The following is a 5525-nucleotide window of genomic DNA, read 5'->3' on the forward strand; positions in this document are numbered from 1 at the left end:
ATTTAGCTGCTGTAACAAGCCAGCAGTCAGTTAAATACAGAAACCTTTTAACCAAAAGCTACTTCAAGGTGGTAAAAAAATATATATTTTAATTTATTTATTTATTTATTGTTTCATGAAGACAGTGGTCTTTCTTTTTTACTGTGTTTAGCCTTAAATATTGTGTGTAGGTTTTCTGAAATGATACAAAGAAAACGGGGCTAAACTGATTTCCACAGTAAACTCTGACCATTTTTACTCAACTCGCCACCACCCAGCCTTGTCCCTCCACCTGTGTCCCAGCCTCACCCTCTCACACAAGCCTCCCCTGTCTGTACTCCCTCACCCACTCCTATACCTCATACATCCTCGCCTCTCTGCCACCCTCTTTCTTCCATCTCCCTCCCTCTACCTCTCTTTCTCCCGGCAACCGCACATATGGGACCTCCCTCTCTCATGCCTCCCCACCCACTTTCCCCCTCCTTTACCCCACTTCCCCAACCATCCGTTCCCCAACTCTCTCATGCCAGTTCTCCGTCTCCCTCTTTGTCCTAATGGCTCCCAAACCTAGACAATATAAAATGTTATCTTGGAACACACGAGGCATCCATCGCCGCCAGGCACACCATTCTCATTTTGCTTCATCTCATCACCCTGCTGTTATCTGCCTTCAGGAGGCTTTCCCTCATTCTCGTCGCCCCAGACCCCCACCCAGGCTTCTGGGATACCACTGCTATCATACCCATTCTGGCCAAGGCCTGGTTACATACATTCGTCACTCTATTCTTCACACCCCATTACCAAAGCACCTGCCGTGTCTCACTCTTACCTTTATCACTTATTTCTCCTCACTGTCAACGATACCTCGTTGTATATATGTAGCGTCTGTCTCTGTTCAACTGGGGATGACCCCACCACTTTACCTACCTGCTGCTCCTCACCTATCTTTTACCTGGGCGATTTTAATGCCTCTCATCTGTTATTGGCGGTTCCCGTGCTTCTCCTGCTGGTCATCGTCTCCATGACTTTGCCAATAACCATCATTTCCATTCATTCCCCACTTGTCAACCCACTTATGTTGGGGGAGGCCATCTCGATCTCGTCCTTGGTAGCAACGTGGTACAACATGCTGTCACTGTTGACATTGTCCCTACTCTTATCTCTGACCACAATGCCATTCTTGCCACCTATTCCATTCCCATACTACATTCCCAGCACCACCATGTCAGGAAAAAGATTAATATCCTTATTCCACTGCAACCCACGTTCAAGGACATGCTAACCACCTGGTTTGCCAGTCATTCGTTCACCACATCATCTGAACTATACACCTCCCTAGTTACCGTAGTACAAACCTTCTATGATCGTTATGTGCTGCAAGTCAATCATACGAAAACCTCTGCTCGCAAGGCTGGGGAGTGGGTAAGGGATCGCCGTCTGCATGGCAGCGAGGAGGAGGTGAAGTGAGCAGTGGCCGTGTACCACGCTGACCGCACCGCTGACAACCTCCACTCCTATCTCACCGCAGCCGGGTCCTCCCGTGACCTTAAACACAGTGTTCACCAGGAGTATTGGCATGACTTTCTCTAGCATATTAATGCACACACTCCTCAGTCTAAGGCTTGGTGGCTTGTTGATAGAGATATTCAGTCACATGAGTCCCCCTCCCCTCCTCTCCACCACAATCTTGTGGAATATGCCAATAACCTGGTTGACAAATGGTCCATCCAATCTCAGCTGACATCCTTGCCTCCCCCCATCAAGGCTCGCCTCTCGGCTGCTAGCGTAAACAGGCTAGCATGTATTTTAGAGGCTCGCTCCACTCCCTCTACACTCGATGATCACACTATCAACGGTGATGAGTTGTGCATTGTGCTATTGTAAGGCACGGCATCTGCCCCAGGTGATGACGGGATCACCTACGCCACACTCAGACTCATCGCTCAAGTCCCTGGCAATCCCCTACTCTCACTGTTCAACCTGAGTCTTTCCGAAGGTAGTCTCCCTGCAAACTGGACCTGTAGCACCATCATCCCCATCCCGAAGCCTAATTCCTCCAATTTCTGTCCCATTTCCCTGACTTCCTGCATCTGCAAAGTCCTTGAGATAAATCTTTTAGCAAGGCTCCGCGATCTTCTCCAGGACCAGCTCTTTCCTCATCTTTTTCGTTTCCTTTCAGGCCCAAGGACACAACATTGCCTTGCAGAATTACTCACTCACATCACATCCTCCTCCTGTACAGCCTTCATTGACCTCAAAGCTGCATTCGACATTGCAAACCGTGACGTTATCCTTGATGAACTTGCCCACCTGGGTGTATCTGGCCACCTGTTCTGCTGGTTGGAAAGTTACCTGTCTCACTGTCACTCTCGGGTTCTGTTTTGTGGGGTGGTTAGTGATTATTGACCCTTCAGGCACACCTCAGGGTGGGGTACTTAGCCCCTTTCTCTTCAATCTTCTCATGAATAGACTCCTCCGTCTTTTAGGTCCTATCCCTGATTCCTCTCTGATCCTAACCTATGCTGATGATATCTGCATCCTCTCACCCTCTCCCGTCACTCTCCAACGTCTCCTAGTTAAGTTCGCCAGGCTGCATCTGCTTGTGGGTTGATTATCAATATTGCCAAAACCAAACTGTTTACACGATCCCTCACTCATGGGCTTGCTTGCACAACCATAACCCTCCTCGGCTATCATCTTGAGGTAGTGTAGGATTATACATATCTCGGAATTCCCCTTTCTTCCCTCTTTAACCCCTCCCAGTATGTCTCCACTATCTGCACCCAGCTTCACCGCAGACTTAAACTCCTTGGCATGCTCACTTGTGACTCGCATGGGGTTAGCATCCCCGTCGCTCGATCATTTTACCTGTTATATATTCGCTCCCTTCTGGATTATCATGCTATCCCTCTCTCCCTTGTCCCACAGCACAGCTCCGATCACTTGAAGTGGTACAAAATCGGGCGATGTGCCTCATTCTTTGCCGCCCCAGATCTGCCAGAGTAGTTAACATGCTCCATGAACTCAATCTATGTCCCATCAGCGATTGCATTCATATGATTGGAGTCTGCTTTGCCACACAGTGTCTGACCTCATTTCTGTCTCCTGCTTCATCCTTTTCCTCCCGACCGGTTGATACTCTCAGATTCCACTTACCTAGACCAGATCCGTTGGTCACCTCCAAGGTTTCTATGGTTAATTTCTAACGAGTGAAGTCAAGCGTGATTTTTTTTTTTTTCACGTTTAGGCCTATGGCAATGTCTCTATCAGACAATACACCATATTTTGAACTTTTGAAAACTGCTTTGGTGTGGGATGTTGTCTTGGTTTAATACGTTGATTACAAAGGCACAAAGAAGAGCAAAATTTTGATGTTTTTGTAAACATTATATATATATAATGGATTCAGGAGTTATGTCCATGAGGTAGACTAGAATGCTTTAAAATTACTTGGTTGATGGTTAATGAATTAGACACTGATTCTTTATTAAATTTGGCATATGAGATTACATCCAATATATAGCATAGTAAATCACTTTTCCACAATTATAGATATGGAAGTCATGCCACGTGTTCGTACCTGGCCACTGAGGACACGAGCAACTCGACCAGAGGTCATAATGAACAGGACCTTAATAGTCGGTTTTCACGAGGCTGGGAAGGGAATAAGAGAGATAAGTCTATTAATGGCGATCTCTAGAGTCTAGAGCGACAGTGCGGCTGTGGTTAAGGAGATACGAGGAAGAGGGGCACGTGTTAACCAGACCTAGACCAGGACGACCAAGTGTCACCACTCGTGATGAGGATGAAGGGCTACGGAGGGCAGTAGAGAGAAATCCATTGACAACAGCTGTCAACCTGACGAGGGAAGCACGACTACAATGTCACGTAGTAACCACCAAGCGACGGTTGTGGGAGACAGGGTTGCGCTGCTATATTCCTGCCTGCAAAGAAACACTGACTGACGAAAACAAACGAGCCCGTCGCAGGCTTGCTTAGACCTATGCTAATATGGGACCAGATTTCTGGAAAGCGGTTATATTTAGTGACGAGAAATGTTTCTCGTCTGTGTCTGCTCAAGGTCGCCAGTGTTGGAGATTGAAAAATACAAGATTCTTGTCAGGAAACATCACACAAAGGACGAGAAGTGGGAGGGTGACAATTTCCCTTCATGGTTGGATGTGGTGGGGTGGTCCAGGTGAACTTGTGACCATCGAAGACCACCTTGATTCCCAGCAATATATAAATATACTAGAGACCTCCTTCCTACCCTCTGTGCGAGCCTACGCTATCCCTGAGCCCCAGCCTGTATATTTTGTGCAGGATAGATCGCCCTTACACACGTCATAAGTCAGGATTTGGTTTGATGCCCATCCAGAAATTATCTTGATTGATTGGCCACCTAAAGGTTGCAACTGCAGCCCAATAGAAAATCTTTGGGCACTGAAGGTGCAAGAGTGGGAAGTAGAGGAAAAGACAAAAGAAGCAGTAGTGAGGAAGAGCAGGGAAGTGTGGGAATGGATCCGGCGTAGAGTGCATGCAGTAAACTTGATTCTCTTCCTACAAGACTACTGGAGGTTATTGAAGCAGGGGGTGGTTGGACCAGGTTTTAAGTTTTGAAAGTAATAGAAAAATGGAAAAATGGTTATGTGGTATCACATGTAATATAACTTTACGTAATTAACGTAATTGACAATTACATCTCTGTTTTCCAGCTGCATGTTTGTATAATATTTGTGTGTAACTTTTGCTATTTGTCAGTTATGTCAGTAAACTGTAATTCACCATGCTTGTCATGTAATTTGTCACCTATCTGACTATAATAATCAATTATTAAGTATGTATTGAATGTTTCAATGAACATATTGCCGTATCGTAATCTCTAATTGTAATCTATTTATTTCTTACTTATCCCAGCTTCTTTCTCCCTAGCTACCCCTTAAACACCTCCACCATGGCTAGCGGTCCACCAACGTAGTCTCTTAGGCCTACCAACATTACTCAACAGATTGTCATGTGATATTTTCACCTTTAAACTCCATAATCTGTACTACACAATTTAGGTTTATATAAAAAAAATAATAGCAAGATGTGGGAAGGAAGGTTAGCAACATTATACAGAGGAATAATGAACCTATAAACAACGGTGACAAGCCTTCGACTGTGAACCTCTCGGGGCTGATCAGTATAACTTCTCAGTTAGCAGGGCAGATAAGGCAATGGTAACCCTCTTGATATTCTTGCATTCACTTTTCAGTATGCACAATTAAACCAAGAAATATGTTTATTCTGTATAATAGCATTTGATAATGTGAAAAATATGACACTTATAACTGCGTCTATAATTTACAAAGTGGTTCAGAACATAATGTATAAACTTATATTTTTTATTATAATAGCCAGATGTTATAGTATATACTTTCCTGTATTTTGTCCCCATGCACTTTTTTTTTATTTTCTAAATACTTTTGGTAAAGACCTACCGTACAAATATATTTTCAACTTGTCCACCCAGTGGATCAAATATTCTCTTCGAACCTTTCCTG

This window comes from Coenobita brevimanus, chromosome 67 (genome assembly GCF_032717465.1).
Source record: "Coenobita brevimanus isolate Jiangsu-jjx chromosome 67, ASM3271746v2, whole genome shotgun sequence".
Lineage (NCBI taxonomy): Eukaryota > Metazoa > Arthropoda > Malacostraca > Decapoda > Coenobitidae > Coenobita > Coenobita brevimanus.